Here is a 24943-nt window from a genome sequence, read left to right as displayed (position 1 = left end):
CGAATCGCTCCGAACCGAAATTCGAAAAAATCCGAATCGATCCGAACCGAACCAAATTTTTTCGCCATGCACATGTCTATATTATATATCATGCAGAATCTACCCTTATTTTTAAAAAAATCAGGATATCAAGCTCTTGAACGGAATGCTTAGAGAATTTTTCTGGGGTACAGGTAAGCCCAGGCTCTCATTATATAGACTTTTGCAGCTCTTTGAATATGCAGGCTTGGGCCTGCCTGCATTTCAGAAATATAATTTAACTTGTCTCATGAAAATTGTTCCAGAATGGTTACTGGAGCTGCCACGGCTATGTATTAAAGAGATTGAACTAACCTATTTTGAACCCTATGTTTTTTTAAGGCATTATTACATATAAACGTTAAAGCATGGCCACCTGTCCTGAAATATCTTATTACTTTTAGAAATCCTATAATTGCTTGGCAAAGATTTTGTAAAAGTCTAAATGTAGATTTCATAGCTCTAAATTCCCACCTATTACAGGGAACCCATTTCCTCCCGGATGTGACTCTATAATATTTTGGTCATGGAAATCTAAAGGCCTGGAATTTTTCTCACAATTTATTGATAACGCAACTCTAGCGGTTCGATCCTTTACTGATCTTAAAAATATGTTTAACTTACCAAATTGTGATATGTTTGGCTACTTTCAAGTAAGGCATCTTTTAAATTCAGTTAAAGGGACATTCTAGCCCAAAACTTTCTTTCATGCTTTAGAAAGAGCATGCTATTTTAAACAGTTTTCTAATTTACTTCTGTTATATAATTTGCTTCATTCTCGTGATATACTTGGTTTAAAAGCATATCTAGATATGCTCAGTATCTGCTGATTGGCGACTGCACATAGATGCCTCTTGTTATTGGCTCGCCCATGTGCATTGCTATTTCTTCAACAAGGGATATCTAAAGAATGACGCAAATTAGATAATAGAAGTAAATTGGAATGTTGTTTAAAATTGTATTCTCTATCTGAATCATGAAATAAATATTTTGGGTTTCATGACCCTTTAATGTAGGATCTTTCTTTAAAAATTGGGAAGGAATTTATGCTGGTATTAACCTATTTAAACAAGGCAGAGCTTCTATCTCAGGTTGGTATAACCTTGTACTAAAAATGGAAGGGGAAAAAAATCTGGAGGATATTGTGCATAAGTGGAATGTGGAGTTCCCAACATTGAATGTCAACATAGTAAGTAAAAGTATATTTAGTGCATGGCGGGCAACACCTCAGTTATTGTGGCGAGAGTCACATATAAAATTGATTAATATGACTTATATAACACCATTTCATTTAGCGAAATGGAGAAATAACTCTTAGTATAACTGTTTTAGATGTAGTTTTCCGCTAGCTGATTTAATTCACTGTCTTTGGGATTTCCCGAAAGTAAGAGTTTTTTGGGGCAAAATTACATATTGGCTATCCAAGATATTGAAGCAAATAATTGTTTTGAGCAAGGAAGAGATACTTTTTCTTAGAGATGAAGCCTGTGAAAGGGAGTAGTCTGTATTTAACAACTTTGCTATAATGAATGCACAAAATATTATCTTTTCCTCATGGAAAGATAAAAACAGCCCGAAGTTTACTCTTTTTATGAAAAATGTGCAGAAGAAAGCAATTTTAGAGCAATTTGAAATAAATAGTGCAGTTGAGAAAGAGATACAGGATTATTTCCTAAAATGGGGTAGCTTTATTATTAGTCTTCCAAAATGTATTCAATTACAATATATTAGAACTTTTTCATCCTCTATTACTGTTCAAAATATGTGTCTCAGGGGTGAACGCAATACTCTGATGTAAAAGTACAATAAACCACAGTGAAGATGCGCGGGGTGGTGAGGGGGTATTTTTTTTTATTATTATTATTATTTTTGGTTTGTTTGTTTGTTGGTTTGTCTGTCTGTCCATGTGTCCTATTAGAAAAACTTCAACAATGTGATTTAGAAATTTAGAGTATGTTTAAGGTACTATTTCTATTTAAATGTAATTGGATACATTTTATTCTCTCCAGTACCTGGTAAATGCCTTGATTTAATCACCCTGCATGGTGTCTCAGTTGTAGGATTTGGCATGTAATGTATTTTCTATTTTTCTGTTATTTTCTTCTATGTGTATTCTTTTTGCCATTATCCCATGTTGTTGAAGAAATAAATAAAATTCCAAAAAAAGGGGGGCGGAGCCTATAGCTAAAGCGGCAAGACGCATTTATGTGGAGCTCCTGGCTTTAATTGTCTTTAAAAGCCTTAATTGCAAGATATTCTTCTTAAATAGGGTAAAGCTATACTCTGTAATAGCCTGTGAAGACTTGAAGTACAAATCCACATCAAGAGTGCTGATCACCTATGTTCTTTAGCTGTGCCACAAAGTGATCGCTACCTTCTGCAAGGCCGACAATCTGCGTAGCCAGGGCTGCCGCATTCTACCCCCCCCCCCCCCGGAAACTGAGTTACAAGGCAGATGTTTAATGCTGCTTCAAAAAAATTCTAAATGGGGTGATAGTACTAGAGCTGTACATAAGACACGTTAAATCACAGATTTATTGCATTCATACAAACAACAGGTCAGATGGAGTCCAGTATTAATGTGACGCTTGAAGCCGCGACCCACTTGCTAGATGAGCACTTTGCAAGACTGATACATGTATGGTCCACTACATGGGATAATCTACGAGCAGTAGCAGTGTGAAGTGGTATCAAGCATCCTATGGCCAAAGGAAAAAACAGGACACAATATGGAGGGGACAGTACATGTGTGCACTTTTTAGATCAAGAGATGCCCTCGAGACATGACCAAGCTCCGGCTAAGATTAGTGCCATATATACCCTCCAGCAGACTACCCAACTCGAGCAAGCTGCGACAGAAGGAGGAGGAGGAGATGGTGCTTTAGGACCTCAGTGTCCGCTAATTATACCTGGAAGCAACATGCAAGATCTAGTTTTACCTACTGCGCAATATGTAGTGTGGAGCGTTAAAGATACAACACAAGCATCACACGTTCATTCTTGGACTGAGAACCCCTTACTTGTTAAAATGAACTTCCAGCAGAATCAGAGTAACTCCACTACATACCGAAGGGCTTTGATAAAGACCGCAACTGATGGCAAGCGGGATCCGGGATTCTTTGCTGCACAGGCTTTATTATGGAGCAGAGAAGCTAAGGCACAAGCATCACACCCTTGCAGGGATTCCCGGTCTGAGAGTTTTGTCATTGCCCAAAAGAACTTTCAGCATTATGGATACTCTTCCAATGCATACCATTGGACTCTGGTTAAGCTTGGAATCGGGTGAGCTGAGTGTACTGGGTCTGATATACATCTATGCCCCTAGCGTTTCATGATCCCTCCAAATGACAATACAACTTGGTTCCAAATTTTTATTTCATACTTCTTTTCCTCTTGCTGTGAAGTTTAGCAGTGTTCATCAACTAACTTATTTTCTGTTATTTTATTTTTCTGTATCATCAGTGCCTGTTTTAAGATACACTTCTGAGCTTGGTGGGTCTGCAAACTCGCATTAGGCTATTTATTATTTACTGTGCCTTTTTTGTTCTCTACTGTCTAATATGCCTCCATGTTATTGTTAATTCCCTTTTTCCCCATATAACCTTAACTATATGAGGCCTTTACATATCAAGTAGCAACGTGTTAACTCCACAGGATATTCTATGGACCTGAAGCCCTAGCAACAATGGCATAAAAATGCTTTCATATTCTGTAACATTTAATGGTTGAGCTACACCCTTACTCCTGACTTATTACCTAGAGTATAGTTTGTTCATACTATAATGCTAGATGGGTCCTTTTGTCTTGCAAAATCTCACATAAAATAACATACTGACACTAGGTCTCTACACGAGATTTCAATAGAAGGAAGTGCACAAAAAGATTATTTCTTACCTCACAAAGACTAGCTCAAATATTTACTTTGCTGTGGCCAGAGGGAAACGTATGGTGGAGCTCTGTATCCCCTTAATCAGGCACAGAGGTAACATTCTAGTATACCTTTACATAAGCACATAGGCCCTTAATGTTATAGCTCTAGGATGTTTATCTATTCTACTATGTTAGTTGACCTTATAAACTAGAAGTTAGAAAACTCATCGCCTATCAGGTAACATCAAGTACTATTTTCATCACTGTGCCTCCATTTAACGTGGAATCATATATATTCTAGATAAGCCACTACAAATCTCTATTTGTTTACCATTTTAAGTGTACATTGTTGTTTGAGTTTTATAGCAGCTGTATAAGTTCAGAGATACATTTCACGGCTCCTGCTTCCATTGGAAGTTACAGAAATAAATCCTAAGAGAAAAGGTTAATCACCCCATTGTATACATTAACAGGCCCATAACAAGTTGCAACCCCATATATATTTCAGTTTATCCATGTTTGATTCTCATTGGTTATTGTGAGTGTACATAACTCCATATTATCTCTCACTAGCATGCTATACACATCACACATTTGTTTTATGTAACACAAAGTCGAATATAAAAGGAAAAAATTAGATTAATCATTTGAGATCCAAAAGTGGTCTCATATTATTCAGGGTTGCTCCTGTATCCTCGTGTTTACAACAATATTGGAGGTCCAAAAGTGGCCTCAGCTGCTAATTAGAGGGCATATAGTTTGATTAGCAAGCACTGTACTCATTAATGTTGAATAGCTGCTCACTTTGTTTATTGTACCTTGATTTTATGTTCATGAAAATTATTTATTTATGCAGATTATATGACTATGTAATGTTAGCTTGCTTTGCTTTGAATCTCAATAAAAAATATTAAAAAAAAAAAAAATTCCAAAACCCCCCCCCCAATAGAAATGTCTTGTAATTACCTGGTGTTTACTGTCCCTTTAATATCTGGAGGGTTAACAAATGTGGTGAAAAAGTTTAAAGGCACAGCACACAATGGACCCCATTACATATGCGGCATTGCCCGCAAAAGCCGGCGACGCCGGTTTTTACGCGATTTTGGTATTACATATACGTGTAGCATATAAGTTACATATAAGGGCCTTTGAAGAAGCCCAGTCAGGCGAAACGCATTAGGAGAGTACACAAGAGCACAAGGGAGCTCTTTTTTAATTTGGATTGTGTCAGGGTTTTTTCCCTGTTTTGTTTGCCATGTGCTGCTGGCAGCCATTTTACTCACCTCTCTTGCTGACTATGGTGCATTGTGGGGGATGCTGCTCATTTCCTGCACTTCCTTTTATGGCCAGACTGGTGTGCATCATCCGTGTGAGACAGGATGCAGTCTCAGAATTGTGATGTCATCACTTATTATTTAAAGGGCCTCTGTTCAGTATGCTTTGCCTTTGCGTTGTCTCAGACCTGTTTGTGAGAGTTCCTGTGTATTACCTGGCTGCCTGACGTCCTTCCTGGTTCCTGATCCCTGGCTTGTTCCTGACCCTGCTGTTTTCCTTGTTCCTGATTCCGGCTCGTCTGACTATTTACTTTGGCTCCTGACTCGGCTCGTCTGACTACCAGCTCTGGTTTTGACTCCTGGCTTGTTATTTGACTTGTGGACTTTTTATAATTTTTTGCTATTAATAAAGGTGTGATTATTTTTGCACTTCTTTTCTCAGTCTGATTCCTGGCACCCTGACAGATTGGAGTAGTTTATATCACAGCATTCAGCATTTATTACACTCGATCTAGCGGTTAACTATTCAAATGCACCCATCCATTTTGGCTGGGTAGCGAAAAACAATAATTATACTCAGTTCACCCAGGGAGTACTCACACTGGGAATAGAATAGCAGCTAACGATGGGCATTAGGAGGTTTTATAAAGTTGCAGCAAGTTCTAAGTGTTGAATGATAAGCTCCATCAAAGCTGTGAATCTGAACTGTTTCATCAGTCTCGATAATTAGTGACTTCATAACTGAGGCAGGAGGGAACTACATACTGTAGATGCACCCATCCTGTTTGGCTGGGTAGCGCAATATCATTATATTATTACTAAGACTACCTAAATCATTATAAACACTGTGAATAAAATGATAATGCAAACTGGGCTAGTAGGATTCTTTGTGGATGAATAATAATCACTAAGCACAAGTGACTTACATTACACGTTATACTGCATAGACGTTGCCTAACTTGAAGCACTAAATTTAAACACAGTAAAGGGGTGACAAAAGTATATGTATCTTACATCTCTACTTTTAGGAGACATACTCTTTCAAATTTCTCATACTGATTCCTCACAGTTATGGTTATGACAGCTAACAGCTTCTACAACTAAGATAACAGTCAATCTTAAATGTGCACCCATCCGTTTTGGCTGGGTAGCGTAACATGATACTATAACTAACATAGCACGAGTACTTAATATTATACCTCTAACACACAAAGTGCTCTATGTACTAAATACGAATTGGTAATCTAAGGTGGGGCAGTAGAACGCTCTGCATATGAAATACTATTATTTGTGCTATGTCTTAAATGTTGACTAACGCTTTTTGCCTAAATTGTATGAATCTGTATATAATAAACAGATACCAGTAAGGTGAATTATATACCCGTATTAACTAAAACTCCTTATTTGGGCATGAATGTAGCAACATTTACAGAGTATATGCTACTAGTATCTGAGACATTATGAGAACTATAAAGTTTATGAAACAGTTGAAACAACGCAAGAGTCATTACAATTTAACAAGCAACTAAATCACACATTGGCACCCATCAGTTTTGGCTGGGCAGCGTAAAATCACTAATATCAACTAACCCACAAGGTTACAAATACTAAATACAGATTAGTTATACATGATGGGACATTAGACGACCGATTTATATTAAGCCCTAAATATATTAAAAGATTTAGCTTGCCTAATCTGTAATAGTGTTTATAGCGCTGCGGAATCTGTTGGCGCTCTACAAATGACCGATAATAATAGTGTACTTGTACAGATATTTACCAGAATACCCTATACCCGTAACGGTAGCAATCTAAACACGAGCCTTGAGAAATCACTATAGTGATACACAACATAACATAACATATTGACAGTATTTGAGATATCACGGGGAAGGTACATTTTAAGAAACATAAACATTATAACTGATACATACAATTGCTTTGAACCAGACATACTGGTGATACTTTGAATAACTCCTGCAGATAGCTACATTGTTATGAATGTATCGCAAATACAACACTATATATGAATGTTAACACAGTCTGCACTGAGGCACGGTATTAGATATTTCTCAAGTCTCATCATAAGTTCTTGAACACAAGATTGGACCCTAAAATCAGAATTATAATATTTAAAGTATACAAGTGTATCCTATAAATTAACTTCCTTTTTGAACTCAGCCAGTGGAATGGGAACTAAATATACTTAACAGGATCTCAATTCTGCTTTCATTTCGCATTGAAGCTGTTTATTTAACCTCATTATTTACCTAGGCTATCATACCTCAGAGGCCTATTTATAGTATAGCTACATATTGTGGCTATATATTTGGAACTACTCCTTCCATTGATTTTAAGTGCGATTTCCCCTCCCCTTTTTTTTTTTTTTTACATATTATTATTATTATTATTATTATTAAAAGTTATGTTTTAATTTAGCCTCATTTCATACCATTTAGTAGTCAGGACAGTGAGTGCTATATTCACATTCTTTGGTGGGAATCTCTCTTGTATTCCCACAACATGCTCCTAAATAATTTAATTGTGCGAAGCACCCCTCCCTAGTATACTGTATAAGTATATATTCGACTAATAAACCTTATTATTATTACGAGTGGGAGTGTGTCTGTTAGTAGTGCCATTGCCCTATTCATCCCAAATACGCACATATATTCACCCGTTGCCCGAAATTTTTACTCCCATAAGCTAACATGTTACCGCGTCGCAAATCGGTATCCAATATCCAAGGACTTACATGGCAAAAATGGAGAAATCTTACTCCATTTTCACCTCCCATACAAAGACAGCCGCAGCAGGCCTTCCGCTGAGTATGGAAGCACCGTAACTCCCGAATCTGCCTGCAAAAATAAACACCTAACGCATGCGCAATATCTAGCTACCTGTCAACCACCAACCCCCACTGCAATAACTAATAAAGTGTTTTAACCCCTATGTCTGCCATCAAACCCACACCGCAACTACAAATAAAGTATTAACCCCTATATTCGCCAACCCCAACATCGCAAACTACCTAATAAAACTATTAACTCCTAATCCTCCATTAACCCACAACGCAATAAACCTATCAAAGTATTAACCCCTAAAACGCCAAAGCCCACAACGCAATTAAATAATTAAATCACTAAGCCCCCTAGACTAACACCCCCTAAATGAACCCAAATTACCTAAATTACAAAATACTAAAGTTACTATTAAAATATAAAAACCTAACACTACTTTAAAAATAAAAAATAAACTAAGTATAAATTAAAGGGACAGTCTTGTCCAAATTAAAATTCTGGTGTAGACTGTCCCTTTAAACTACAATTATATAAAATAAAAAAATCTAAGATTACAGAAAATAAAAAACAAAATTATCAAATTTTAAAATATTATACCTAATCCCTATGAAAAACAAAAAAACAAACAAAATAAAAACACCCCCTACTCTAAGAATAAACTACCAGTAGCCCTTAAAAGGGCTTTTTGCAGGGCATTGCCCCAAGATAGGGGGGACTTTGTGTATTTTTAATGTAAAAGAGCTGATTACAAAAAAAAAACCCACCCACCAAACCCCCAAAAATAAAAGAACCTAACACTAAAAAACCTAAACTACCCATTGCCCTGAAAAGTGCATTTGTTTGGGCATTGCCTTTAAAATGGCATTTAGCTCTTTTACAAAGTGCCCACCCTAATCTAAATAAATAAAACTGCCCCAAAATTTAAAAAAAACCCCTAAGTCTAACCCCCAGGTTGATACTCACCATTCCTGAAGTCTGGCGGATAAGGTCCTGCCCATGCGGTGGTCTTCTTCCAAGCGGCAACCTCTTTGTCTTTCTTCTTCCAGGAACAATCCGGCGCGGAGGGTGGAGCTGAAGACTAATGACCTCGGAGCTGAAGACCGGCGATCCCGGAACTGAAGACCGGCGACCGTGGAGCCATGGAGCGTGAAGGATCCTCTTCGTACTATTGGCTGATTTGATTCTTCAAATTGTTTGACATTGGTCAAACAATCGGGGGAGTTCTGACTCCAAACATTTTACTACTAGATCTAATTTTGTATACATGTCTATATGAATATTTATTTGCTCCTTAAAAAAAAAAAAAAAAGGGTTTGTGACTTGCTGCTCAATATCCCGACAAGACTTCGTAAAATATTTCCCAATTCCTGGTGTAAACTTTCCACCCCTTACTCAAGAACCGACAACACCAAGAAACTGCAATGATCGCCTCAGATAGTAATACTCAGATACTGTCTCTGTAACAATAAGGCAATAACTCCCAGTATAGTTCTGGTTCTTCTCCCATTTTCAAGAAGCATTTCTATGGGATTTAGGCAATCACATCTTAAATTCTGAAAACTCAATCACTAGCCGAAGAGGCATTTAGGCGCAGCTCACATATCACAATTACACAGAACAGTGACAATTACTAACACTTTGCTCATGATCACCACACATACTCCGTATTAAACTCAGATATTGGCCGCATCACATTCACAATACATGTAACGATATACTTACTATGACAGTCAGATACTGAACCATCACAAAGTGGAAATGCCCCCCAGTAAGACTATCACACTCCTCAGACAGTCAGCCTTCCTTTTCATATTCGACTCAATCCCTGTCCCGGTACACACAGGGCTCCCCCGCCCTCACTCCTCAGAAAGCTGTAATGCTCGGTTCTTCTCTCCATAGGGAGCCCATTGACCTCTAAGTCAGAGTTCATAGATTCAAGATCCAGATCACTGCCCAGGGACCACCCCTGGTAATGGCCCTGCCAGGGAGGGAATAAGAAGTTGCTGAGGGAAGTGAAGAATCCGGGATATACCTCCCAATTCTGGGACTGTCCCTGTCATACCGGGATGTGTGGCAACCCTATGTCTACCACAATTAAATTCTTCACTTGTTGAATAGAATAATAATCTTGATGCTTACTACCGAAGACCCTAATGAGAGTCTAATTCAGTATAGAGGGCAGTGTCTCACAGAAAGCATGGCAACATGGATAAGGCCACAAAAACATCTATGTGGAGTCAATATCTGAAAACACCTTAACCTGCTGGAGATAAATCAATTAATTCTCAAATGGTTCACACACAACTTGTATCTGCTCAAAATCATGACGCTGACATCCACGAAAACTTCAGTATAACTAAAGATGGCCTTAAAAACGTATCCTCAAAGGAAGATATAAAAGCTGTAATATTAAAAATACGCCTTTTGTTTGGGGAGCTAAAAAAAAGATCTTACATCAGTGACTCAAATAGTTCACCAATTAGTAGAAAAACAGAAAGATATGGACATTACCATGCAAACCTCCACACATAAATTGCAAAAACATGATGACGCCTTATATTTTTAATGGAAAAAGTGAAGGTATTGGATAACAGAAATAATTAGAACAATATTCGTATTTGTGGTATACCTGAATCTCTAACCCCTGCCTCACTGCCGGGATACCTTGAACATCTGTCCTGTACCTTGAAAGGAACAAAAACCTCCAAAGAAATAATTGTAGAGGGCGCTCATAGAGCTTTGAGGCCAAAACCTCTAACAAAGGCCCCACTGCAGCATGTCATTATACATTTCCTGAATTTCCAGGACAAGGAAGAAATTCTAAGATAACAAAAAAACATGCGAGAATAGAGCTGCAAATTTTCCCTGCAGAAACTCAGGGACCTTAAATACACCACTTCAGCCCTTTTAGCAAAACAACTCAAACACAAACATTTAAAAACTCATGTGCCGACAGCTTTGCTTTTGCAGAGGTTTTTCGTAACTACTACAATTCACTATATAACGTTTAAAAAAAAAACTGACTCTTTTTCTAGCCTGAGGGTTTCCCCTGAACTTACAGGACAAAAGATAATGTGCTATTTGCAAGGCGTAAAGCTTCAAACGGTTCAAGAAGATGAAGCTGCCTCTTTGGAAGAACCCGTCTCAGTGGAGGAAGTTACCTTGGCAATCCTTGATCTTTCAGGGAGGGGAAGTCCTGGACCTAATGGTCTTAGCTTAAATATTACAAACTTTATGCTCAAATCTTGGCCTCACACTTAGTGAACTTGTTTAGTACTCCAAATGTTCTCTCCAAATATGTTCTCCGTTTATATTAGTTTTACTGAAACTAGGAAAGATTCCAAATAATTCAGAAAACTTCAGGCCTATCTTGTTGCTGAACATAGACATGAAGATCTTCGCCAAAATACTATCCAAATGCCCCAATAAGTTTCTCCTTCATCTGATATCTCCATGCCAAGTGGGCATTGTTCTCGAATGTGAAGTACAAACTTATTCAACTTATCCCTTACTCTCGCAATAATAAAATTCCCATGCTTCTCATCTTCACTTACACTGAGAAAGCTTTCAAAAAGGTTAGTTGGTATTTTCTTAAAGCTACACTGTCACTTATTAAATTTAAAACACAGTTTATTAATAAAAAAAAATCCCTATATTCGTACCAGTCAGCCCAAGTTAAAGTAAACAGTATATTGTCCAATCTCTTTCAGATTCAAAAAGATGTCCCTTATTCCCCCTTTTGTTTGCATTTCGGTGGAGGTTTTGTCCCAAAAACTTATAACATTGCAACAACAGGCTGAATGGTGCATGAACTCAAAAGACAAAACCTGCGTGTACTTAAGCAGAGATATTATTAAGGTGGAAAATATGGGGACATTGGGTTGGTTGCTTTTAAAATTTAGACCACCAGGCTTGAAAGATTTTCCATTTTTAGAGGAATTTTACTTTCAATGGAATAAAATATTATGTACATACCCACACATTTCATCTGCTTATTCTCCTCTAACACTTTATATGCATAACCCAGAACTACCACTTTCTGCATCAAGTCATTCTAAACCACACCTGAGCCAGGTTGCGATATACAGAAAACTAACAGACAATAAACTAAAATAATTAGGGGAACTAAAAGAAACAGACAAAATATTCTCCTGGTAATCATATACTCAAATAAAACACTTTGTTGAGAACCATGCCCAGAAAAAGCATTTCATCAGGCCTCTTACGGCATTTGAAAAAATTATGTATTTTGCACCACTCCCTAAACAAATATCTTTTACTAGCTCCAAGAGGATATTCCCTCCTCTTTTATGCTCACAAATGGAACACAAAATTAGGGACTCCTAACAAAGAAAGAGTGGAATAAAATGTCTTCCATCATACAAAGGTTTAAGAGATGACATACATTTCTTGCTAGGCGGTAACATAATCCACATAAAATTATATTAAAATGTACGGGTCAAAAATGTTGATGAGGAAGTGGAGAGAACATTGTTGCATGTCTGGTGGGGATGCTATGCGAGAAATGGAGGGACTTCTGGACAGGGGTCCTCAAAATCATGAACTCTAAACTATGTATATACATTCCCAACAGATAACACATTAGGGCATATTTATCAAGCTCTGTATGGAGCTTGAAGTCCCGTGTTATGAAGCAGCGGTCTCAAGACCACTGCTCCACAACCTGTCCACCTGCTCTGAGGGGGCGGACAGACATTGCCTAAAATCAACCCGATCCAATACGATCGGGTTGATTGACACCCTCTGCTAGCGGCCAAATCTGCAGGGGGTGACGTTGCACCAGCAGTTCACAAGAACTGCTGGTGCAATGATAAATGCAGAGAGTGTATGCTGTCTGCATTTATCGATGTGCGGCGGACATGATCCGCAATATCGGATCAGGTCCGCTCACACTTTAATAAATAGGCTCCATAGTATTGTTCCATGGTCTCCCAAAGTTAGGAGACAAAGTTAAAATACATTTGTTATTTTTTATGTTAAATGGCGATAAAACGCTAAACCCTAGAGATTGGAAAACTCCCACTGTCCCCACAATAGAGGAATGGAAAAGGCAGACAGGATGGCTACTACAGCTTGAAGAATTCTGTTATTTGCCCGACAGGAGGGTAGAAATACATGAATATATGCTGGAAACTGAAATCTGAAAATATTTTATAACCTATAATTAATTACTTTGTTCCTTACATCGCTCTGTTTCTGTAATTCTAACTCTTTAATTAAGAAGAGACTAGTTCAGATGAAGTATGTGGTGTTTTTTTCCCTTCCCTCTTCGTTTACCTTTTTACCTATATTAGTCTCACCATGGCTAGGACTGGTAGTAGTTGCTTTTCTATCAACTATTTGAGTTGTTGTTATTGCACTTGTTTATTTTTGTTAATTGTTAAAGGGATAGTAAAGTACAAATTAAACTTTCATGATTTAGATAGGGCATGTAATTTTAAACAACTTTCTCATTTACTTTTATCATCAACTTTGCTTTGTTCTCTTGGTATTCTTAGTTGAAAGCTAAATCTAGGTAGACTCATATGCTAATTTCTAAGCCCTCGAAGGCCGCCTCTTATCTGAATGCATTTGACAGTTTTTCACAGCTAGAGGGTGTTAGTTCATGTGTTTCATATAAATAGCATTATGCTCATGGAGTTATTTAAGAGTCAGCACTAATTGCCTAAAAACGGCAGTCTGTCAAAAGATATGAGATAAGGAGGCAGTCTGCAGAAGCTTAGATACAAGGTAATCACAGAGGTGAAAAGTAAATTTCTATAACAGTGTTAGTTATGCAAAACTGGGTAATGGTAAATAAAAGGATTATCTATCTTTTTAAACAATAAAATTTTTGGTGTTTACTATCCCTTTAATACATGTTATGTTCTTACAATGATCAAAATACTAAAACTTTAAAAACAGGCAGTCCCTGGGTTACAGACATACGACGTAAGTACAACTCGTACTTACAAACGGAGAAAATAGAGCTTTATCGCCAATCCTTTCCAGGATAACTCAAAATACTCAAAATCCAATTGTCACAAGGACAGAAAGTGATGTGAATTTTTGTTTGAACAGGACCACAAATAGAAAAACAAACTCTTCCCTATGCTATCCAAAACTAAAAAAATGTTTGGCTAGAGTTTCACCTAAAAAAAAGTGCCTGTTCCAACTTACGTACAAATTCAACATAAAGAGACACTAAACACCAAAATTTTCTTTTATGATTCAGATAGAACATACAATTTTAACAACTTTCCAATTTAATTTTATTATCAAATGTTCTTAATTCTCTTGTTATCCATTGCTGAAGGGACAGCCTTGCACTACTGACAGGAAGCTGAAAATATCTATTTAGCCAATCACAAGAGACAAAATGTGTGCAGGCACCAATTAGCAGCAGCTCCCACTAGTGTAGGATATGTGCGTATTAATTTTTTAACAAGGGATACTAAGAGAACGAAGCACATTTGAAAATAGAAGTGAATTTAAAAGTGTCTTAAAATGACATGCTCTATCTGAATCATGCAAGTTTAATTTTGACCTTTCTATCCCTTTAAGAACCTATCTTGGTCGTAACCTGGGGACTGCCTGTACTTTCCATTTGAACATAAGAAAATGATTCAGAATTCCTTGTATTGAGATCTTGTTTCCATGTCTCATTAATCAGTTTTTTTTGTTTGTTTGTTTTTTTGTTACATCTTCTAATAAAGCTCTTAAAAAAATGCCTAGTGGAATTCATGTTCCTGGACTCCTTTGGAGCAGATGTAAATGAATCTGTGCTCTGATCTAAGCAGTCGTGGTGTGTGCATCATCGAGACACTCCAGGACTTACTGACAGCATGAAACAAGTACAATTTATCAGAGATATTTCAGAGATATGCAAAATAAGTAATGAATGAATATTGCAATGTTGTTCTTCAAATGGTGACTTTATTGTTAATTAAAGGGACAGTAAACACCTTGTAATTACAAGATATTTGTGTTGTGTTTCTATAGAACAACATATCAAAGTATTAACATTTTTCAAAAAAATCATTTATTTGGAAATAATTTTTCAATAGCAAAACTCCACCTACCTTTTGCCTTATTTGGAGGAGCCAATTTGGGCTTTAGTCCACAGATAACAAGGCTAGTCACTGTCATAATTAGGGTGACCATATCGCTGCTTTAAAAAGGGACACATGAAAAATACATATGTCAGGGCTGTTTTCAGGGATTTTTAAAGAACCCTAGCTATAATGCTAGTATAAACTGCATTGTTTAGTAGTTGTTATCTGATAATGCCAATTAGGCACATATATGCAGCAGAGTTAGCCTTGGAAAATCAGCAGGTGCCCTTCATGTTCTGAGAGTTATAAATTGCTAAATTTTCAGAGCTAAATTACATAAAAAGACAAAATAAATAATGAAAATATACTGCAAAGTTGTTTCATTACATATAACTAATTATTTTATATAATTAAAAACAGTCAAAAAAGCTAAAATATTTGATTACTAATTAAACAAATCCAAAGTATGCAAATAACCCATTCACAGTGAAAAAGTACTTTACTGATATATGAAATATTCTTTCAGCTGCTTGTTAAGCTGTTTTTATAAAGTTTCATCTAAAGTGATTGTAAATGTAACGATTGTGCTGCACAGTGTATAAAAATATTATTCAAAGCAGGGGAACTTTAATTCATTACATTTTGAAATGACGCTTCATTTGTCAAATATTTACCATACAGTATTGACACTCTCTCCTCCGCCCGCATTTTACACTTTATTTAGATGAGTGATGATGAATCCTCCTTCAGTCAATCGCTACGTGCACCACAAGATGGATGCCAATTGGGGCACATAATGATTGTCTGAAGGCGGAATCGTCATCGTTCAGCTAAATGCGGACGGAGGAAAAGCGTGATGTTTACCATCACTGTATGGTAAATATTTGGCCAATGAAGCGTCATTTAAAAATGTTAAAAATGTCATGAATTAAAGTTCACCTGCTTTGAATAATATTTTTATATATACTGTACAGCACAATCGTTATGTTTACAATCACCTTAAAGGGACACTGAATCCAATTTTTTTTTCTTTAGTGATTCAGACAGAGCATGCAATTTTAAGCAACTTTCTAATTTACTCCTATTATCACATTTTCTTCATTCTCTTGCTATGTTTATTTGAAAAAGAAGGCATCTAAGCTAAGAAGCCAGACAATTTTTGGTTCATGCCCTAGACAGCATTTGTTTATTGGTGGGTGAATTTTTCCATGAATCAGCAAGAACAACCCAGGTTGTTCACCAAAAATGGGCGGGCATCTAAACTTACATTCTTGCTTTTCAAATAAAGATACCAAGAGAATGAAGAAAATTTGATAATAGGAGTAAATTAGAAAGTTGCTTAAAATTGCATGCTCTATCTGAATCACGAAATAAATAAAATTGGGTTCAGTGTCCCTTTAATAAAACTCATTTGTGAATCATACCAGCATACTATGTGGATTCATTAACTTCTTTAAGTCATCAACATGTTTATATTTGTTTTACCCTAATACATAGAAATAAAATATAAGGATTACATATGATAATATTGATGTTAATATAAGATTTTAGTAGCAAGCCTTAATTTAAGTTATGGATATGGGATCTGAAGCCAATTGTCTAGAGAAAAGCTGGATATACTTTTGTATCATATATTTCTCATGTCAGTACTTTAATTATAAATACATTATAATACACAATATTATTGTGCCATTTGGTAAGTAATAAACTCAGGCTAGAGTTAACATTATCTGTTATTCCCTACTTTACATTTCTGTAGCATAGAAAATAATCAGCTAGTCATAACTCATTTTATGAATGCAACAAATATTGCATGCATGCTACACTGCACAATACCAAGGACAACATCAAATTTATAACCCAACAGAAAATGATTGATAAGGCAGCCCTTATGTTACCTCTTTGCCCTGCTTAAGGCAACAAAGGACAGTACAGCTGGTCACATATTCTCCATAAAATAGCACTCATATGGGAACCATTGCAAGGTCATTGATGGTATCCTAACCAGATTTATGATGTTCCATTGGTTTTTAATGGAGAACTCAGAGTGTGAGAGAAACAGCAGTGGCTTTTCCACCCCAGCTTGTCATTTTTGTGCTCCCTTAGCTTTTAACAAAATACAAAGACCCTTCAGAATCGGATAGTGCATGGGAAATCCTTGTTTAACAATACAGCCTGATTCTAGTTTCTTGGATGAGCTCAGGAGTTTATTAAGTTAGTAGTGACTGTTAGATGCCCCTTTTTCATTCCCTTTTTTGGCATATTTACCACTTACCAGCTGTTCACTGTGCTCCTGCCCTCCCAATGCCCTGTGCTTTTAACAGTGCGCTACCATGAAATACACTTACCAAATAACGTCCCCTCTCTCCTAGTGCAGTCAGATAATTCAAGCACACGAGTACCCCCCTAAATACATGATGTATAGTATTTCATGAAAGGCTCTTCCTATCCGTTGAACACAGTTACTACATTTATTGTGTCAGTGCAATTGAAGTTTACCAGCTTGTGTTTTTTTTATTGATTTAGATTGATCTGTAGAGTGTTTCTCACAGGAACAGAGTGTTCCCCTGTCCTTATCTTTGTTGTGCGTTGACCTGGTCTATAGTTGGCTCTAAAAAAAATGAATTGAAGAAAGAAAAACAAAAACTCCTACATTTAAAGTTGCATTGTAGAACAGTATTCTACATAATGGGAACTTTATCTATGAAATATGTGTGAGCATCTTACAACAGTTAATCTGCTATTGAAAATATAGATATTTTTATTTTTAAAGTCAGTTCTTGTTATTAAAAAGAGTTATATTATTTGCATTGGTCTGCTGTAAAGTACGTAATTCATACAATTGTCTGTAGGCTTAGCATATTAATCTGTATATGTCAGAGTCTACTAACCAAACAACTGTTGTCAAAGGAACAGTAACTACCTTAAGATATTTACATAAAATGTTTAGTTATGCACAATGAAAAAAAACCTTTGCTATATTTGTTAATTGTTTATTCTGTCCCCCTTTCACGTAATTTAGCTATTTCTAATTCTCAGAAATTGAAATGCCTCCTGCTGACTTATCAAGAGTAACTCTGCATCATGTCTTTCTCTGATTGGCTTTATCAGATAACAACTGCATTTTATACTAACTTTATGACTATGGCTACCTTGTTGTCTGAACAAAAGAACACTTGCTAAAGAGGCCAAATTCTGCAACCTGTAGATCAACTAGATGGTTTAGAAAATTTGCAATAGTTTCAAAACCTATGTTATAGTAGCTTTTGATTTTTGGCTTCTATAGGGTGCATGGAACAATGCATACCATTTGATATCCCTTTAAGCATATTTTTCTCTTTTTAATATTTCTGGAATCTGATTGCGCCCTCTTGTGGTTTGCTTTTTAGAATCGCTAGAGTGAGCTGCATTCTGGGCATTCGCAACCAGGGGGCAGCATCTGCACACAGTTGTATTAGCAAGAAGAAATAGGTGGTGGCAAAGCTATATCTGTCCTTAAAAAACATAATTTATGTAAGAACTTACCTGATAAATTCATTTCTTTCATATTAACAAGAGTCCATGAGCTAGTGACGTATGGGATATACATTCCTACCAGGAGGGGCAAAGTTTCCCAAACCTTAAAATGCCTATAAATACACCCCTCACCACACCCACAAATCAGTTTAACGAATAGCCAAGAAGTGGGGTGATAAGAAAAAAAGTGCGAAGCATATAAAATAAGGAATTGGAATAATTGTGCTTTATACAAAAAAATCATAACCACCACAAAAAAGGGTGGGCCTCATGGACTCTTGTTAATATGAAAGAAATGAATTTATCAGGTAAGTTCTTACATAAATTATGTTTTCTTTCATGTAATTAACAAGAGTCCATGAGCTAGTGACGTATGGGATAATGACTACCCAAGATGTGGATCTTTCCACACAAGAGTCACTAGAGAGGGAGGGATAAAATAAAGACAGCCAATTCCTGCTGAAAATAATCCACACCCAAAATAAAGTTTAACAAAAAACATAAGCAGAAGATTCAAACTGAAACCGCTGCCTGAAGAACTTTTCTACCAAAAACTGCTTCAGAAGAAGAAAACACATCAAAATGGTAGAATTTAGTAAAAGTATGCAAAGAGGACCAAGTTGCTGCTTTGCAGATCTGGTCAACCGAAGCTTCATTCCTAAACGCCCAGGAAGTAGATACTGACCTAGTAGAATGAGCTGTAATTCTCTGAGGCGGAATTTTACCCAACTCAACATAGGCAAGATGAATTAAAGATTTCAACCAAGATGCCAAAGAAATGGCAGAAGCTTTCTGGCCTTTCCTAGAACCGGAAAAGATAACAAATAGACTAGAAGTCTTACTAGAGAGAGAAGATTTAAAATACTTTTTACGTTTACTAGAAGGAGAAATAACAGACAAAGCCTTCTTTATGGATTCAGAAACAAAATCTCTTATGTTATCAGGAACATTCTGCACCTTAGATGTTGAGGGAACTGCAACAGGCAATGGTACATCACTAAAGGAAATATTATCTGCTTTAACAAGTTTGTCATGACAATTATTACAAACAACAGCTGGAGGAATAGCTACCAAAAGTTTACAGCAGATACACTTAGCTTTGGTAGATCCAGCAGGCAGTGGTTTTCCTGTAGTATCTTCTGGCTCAGATGCAACGTGAGACATCTTGCAATATGTAAGAGAAAAAACAACATATAAAGCAAAATAGATCAAATTCCTTATAAGACAGTTTCAGGAATGGGAAAAAAATGCCAAACATCAAGCTTCTAGCAACCAGAAGCAAATGAAAAATGAGACTGAAATAATGTGGAGACAAAAGCGACGCCCATATTTTTTGGCGCCAAATAAGACGCCCACATTATTTGGCGCCTAAATGCTTTTGGCGCCAAAAATGACGCCACATCCGGAACGCCGACATTTTTGGCGCAAAATAACGTCAAAAATGACGCAACTTCCGGCGACACGTATGACGCCGGAAACGGAAAAGAATTTTTGCGCCAAAAAAGTCCGCGCCAAGAATGACGCAATAAAATGAAGCATTTTCAGCCCCCGCGAGCCTAACAGCCCACAGGGAAAAAAGTCAAATTTTTGAGGTAAGAAAAAATATGATAATTTAAAGCATAATCCCAAATATGAAACTGACTGTCTGGAAATAAGGAAAGTTGAACATTCTGAGTCAAGGCAAATAAATGTTTGAATACATATATTTAGAACTTTATAAATAAAGTGCCCAACCATAGCTTAGAGTGTCACAGAAAATAAGACTTACTTACCCCAGGACACTCATCTACATGTTTGTAGAAAGCCAAACCAGTACTGAAACGAGAATCAGTAGAGGAAATGGTAAATATAAGAGTATATCGTCGATCTGAAAAGGGAGGTAAGAGATGAATCTCTACGACCGATAACAGAGAACCTTATGAAATAGATCCCGTAGAAGGAGATCACTGCATTCAATAGGCAATACTCTCTTCACATCCCTCTGACATTCACTGCACGCTGAGAGGAAAACCGGGCTCCAACTTGCTGCGGAGCGCATATCAACGTAGAATCTAGCACAAACTTACTTCACCACCTCCCTTGGAGGCAAAGTTTGTAAAACTGATTTGTGGGTGTGGTGAGGGGTGTATTTATAGGCATTTTAAGGTTTGGGAAACTTTGCCCCTCCTGGTAGGAATGTATATCCCATACGTCACTAGCTCATGGACTCTTGTTAATTACATGAAAGAAATCTATTTATTATATTATACTAAACATCTATGATAAATTCTGTCTTGTAAAAGTTACCTTACAAAGTATGTAGATGTTCTCAGTATTCTAACTTACATTATTTATATAAGACCATGATAAATTCAGATCTAATATTCACATGAGCATTAGAGAATTTTCTCTATGTGACAAAACACAGAGACATAAATAAAGAGAGAAAAACACATAGCAGAAAAAAAGAATAGAAAGAAAGGGATAGATAGAAACAGAGCATGAGAAAGAGAAATGGAAATAGAAAGAAAGAGAAGGGGAGTGAAAAAGAGAAGGGGCGAGAGAGACCAAGAAATAGAGAAAGAAATAGCAAAAAACAGAAAGAGACTAAAGGGGAGACAGCAATGATTTTATGCCTCAGAACTCAGACTAGACTGATGTCCCAGCATACTTAATAGGTTAGATTTATGGCCACATCTAAGTTCAAATGAGACAACGGCCATGCAGCTCCAGACCAGAAGAAGAATGATCCCTGTAGCCCATGTTTACCTCTTATGACCACATGCATCAGAGCAGGCTAATGCCCCCTGCAGCCAACGTATACCTTGTTTGCCACCTGAATTCCTGTGTATTACATTCTGCTAAATGTTTAACCTCCTGTTGTCTGAACATCTGTTCATTACCCTGATTTGCTTTGTTTTCTCCAGTTTTGTAGTATCTATAGCTCCAGGTAATGTGTTTGCCATTTTCTAGACTCAGAAGTTTCAGACTTTTCCAGTTTACCCTGTTTGTCATTTACTGAATTAAGTTTATTTTACCACATTGATCCAGATTTGCAATACCTCTTGTTTTAATTACTCTGTGATTTGCTGGACTGAGTTTACATAAACTGATTGCTGTTTCACCATCATCCTGAGCAGACCTCGCTGTTATCCAATCTCAAGGTGATCTCCTCACTTTGCTGGCTGCATCTATGGCTACTGGTATTTTTCCCTTTGAATTTAGATCTAATCTCTCTCATTCCTTTAACCAGTGGCTCAATTACCAAGAGTGTACATCTGCACTGGTGAAACCTGACAAAAATACCTCATAATTTTGCAAAAGCTAAGATTTCCCCTGTCTGAGTCTATCCTAGAAATGTAACGGCTACTGGTTTCCAACACTGCATATTAAAGGGACAGTCTAGTTGAAATTAACCTTTCATGATTCAGGTAGGGCATGCAATTTTAAACAACTTTCCAGTTTACTTTTATCATCAGATTTGCTTTGTTCTTTTGGTATTCTTTGTTGAATGCTAAACCTAGGTAGGCTCATATGTTAATTTCTAAGCCCTGTTATCTTAGTGCATTTTGACATTTTTTTTACAGCTGGAGAGAACTAGTTCATGTGTGCCATATAGATAACACTGTGCTCACTCCCGTGGAGTTATTTATGAGTCAACACTGACTGGCAAGTCTGTCAAAAGAACTGATATAAAGGGGCATTCTGCAAAGGCTTAGATACTAGGTAATAACAGAGGTAAAATGTATATTAATAAAAACTGTTTTGTTCATGCATGTTTTATAATTCATAAGTTTTAATGTGCACAGCTCAGTGTAAAAGGACATCAAATTCATAATTAAAATGCACTTGATCACATTTAAATTTTGAAAAGAAGCATTTACCATATAAATGTATTCGCAAAGGCACTTTTAGTATAAGTTATCATTGTTTCAGTGAATGTTTTGACAGTGCACAGAACATATATGCCCCTGCATTTAAACCCTATGCCTGTATTTGTCAGCAATGATGTAGAATGTATCACCACTGATGCAATATATACTCTCCGAGCAGGCACTATTTGTATTTGGGCACAATTTGTCCCATTAAGTTTTTTTTACTATGTTTTAGATCAGACATCCTCACACTTAGCCCTCAAGAGGTTTTGGAACTACATTTCCCATGATGCTCAGCCAGCATATCAGCTGACTGAGCATCATGGGAAAATTAGTTCCAAAACATCTAGAGGGTTAAGTTTGAGGATGTCTGTTTTAGATCTTCCATTTATGTTAGAGTCTAGGCAGGTATAAGGTATATAGTGAATATGCAGAAAGATAACTGGCTTTCACCAATGTTTATAAATGGGGTTGTACATTATGTATTTCCAAGCTTTGGAACAGAAGTTAATGTTGGAATTTTCCCAATCACTTTAGAGCTGGAATGCTAGTGTAGAGCCCCATGTGGGCTTGGAGATATTAAGGGCTAAAGCCTGGTAAGGATGAGAATGTGCTGGAAGTGTGCTGAGGGGTGAGTTGCAACAAAGTTGCAAAGTAAGGGGAGCGATTTACCTGAGGGTTTAAAAGTTGTTGTTCTAGGAGTTTCCCCTCCGTTTCTGGGACTGGTTGAATTGATGGCTTCCTTAGGGTTGCTGTAGCAGGTATGGTGGGGGTAGGATTACTGTGTTTTAATTTTGGTTTTACCCAGATTTTTAGTTGACTTGTGCGGCTGACAAGATCTGGGCCCCTTAAGGGTCAGAGTATTAGTACTATCTAGCAGCGAGAGGTAGCAGACTTGTGTAGACAGCAGATTTGGGGTGGAGTGATGGCCAGGCTGGTAGGATTGGCAACTACACTAGGTTGCCTCTCCTCAAAGGTAGGCAGGCCAGGAGAGTTCCTTTCCCCCCTTGTCTGCAATTGTGGGTGGCACCATCAGGGGAGGCTCCATTGCAACCCCACAATATTTAGCCCATTGTCTTTTAATGTATGAGAAAGTTAGGGACTCATTTGCTTCCATATATATTAAGAAAAAATTGAAATGAAATGCGTTTGCTTGAGAGCAATTTAATAAGCATCTGGATAGCTTGGCTTTAGAGCTCTGATTAACTGTTTCGCTCGAATAAAAAATTGCATTAAAAAAAACCAAAATACATATATGTGTGTCTGTGTATTTAAAGAAATCACCTATAAAAACACATAAGTACATATGTATACAAATATAGACATATATATAAGTGCATTGGAGCCCTTTGCTGTCAAGTAGCTAAAAACATAAAAAAACATGTATGCAATATTTATATTTAATAAAGTGTTTAACTATGTAATTACTATAAATATTTCACATTCCAATGTTCTTCACATAAGGGAATGTTTATATATATATATATATATATATATATATATAAATAGAAGGCCGCACTCTCTGGTCCTTTACATATACAGTTTTATTTGTGACGTTTCGGGGACCGAATCCCCTTCCTCAAACCGTCTGAGGAAGAGGATTCATGGTCTGAGGAAGGGGATTCGGTCCCCGAAACGTCACAAATAAAACTGTATATGTAAAGGACCAGAGAGTGCGGCCTTCTATTTATTATACTATTCAACCTCTGCATGCACCCTGGCGGATTGACTTAGGAAGTGAGAGTGCTCTCCAATTGCTCATATTTGATTTATATATATATATATATATATATATATATATATATATATATATATATATATATACATACACACAATACACAATAGGGGGTTCAGCACAAGTAGAAGGATTTGCACTTATCTTTCAATTGATAAATTGTTGGTGCTGATGTCTTCCTTTTGGATTTATATACAGTATATATATATATATGTATATATATTCAAAAAAGCATGAGATGTCTCAATAAATAGAACATATTCTTCTATGTAAAGAACATTGGAATGTGAAATATTAATTTTTAGTGTCAGGTTAGCGCACTTGAGTAAACAAGATCTTTCCCCCCACACTTTTCATGTTTGATTGAAGTCTATGGGGGAAAACTTTTTACTTTCAACTTGTAATACACGTGCCTACCGATGTGTGCAAAAAGCCTCCATCTAGCAAAGAGCAGAAGCACAAACTACCACTCCACTTGTAATATACCCATTAGTCAATTAAAAAAGTTTAACATCCCATTGGTGACATCAGTTTAAGAAAAAAGCAACCAAGTTGATATTTTCCTTCATCTTTGTTGTGGTGTGTGTTATTTGAAAGGGTTCAGGGGGTAATAAAGTTTTTCTTGTGTGTGTCCTTGTTTTCACATGGGGATTCTGGGCTTCATGAGGATTGGAATACTGAAGTATGCAGTGGCTCGTGCCCACCAATAGACAGGATTGATACCTGTAAAAGATCCCAACACTAAGACCTGTGTAAATCCAGATCTTAGAGTAGGGATCTTTTACCAGAATCAATCCGGCTACGAAAATATCCGAAGGGC

This window comes from Bombina bombina, chromosome 4 (genome assembly GCF_027579735.1).
Source record: "Bombina bombina isolate aBomBom1 chromosome 4, aBomBom1.pri, whole genome shotgun sequence".
NCBI lineage: Eukaryota > Metazoa > Chordata > Amphibia > Anura > Bombinatoridae > Bombina > Bombina bombina.
This window is presented reverse-complemented; position numbering follows the sequence as displayed.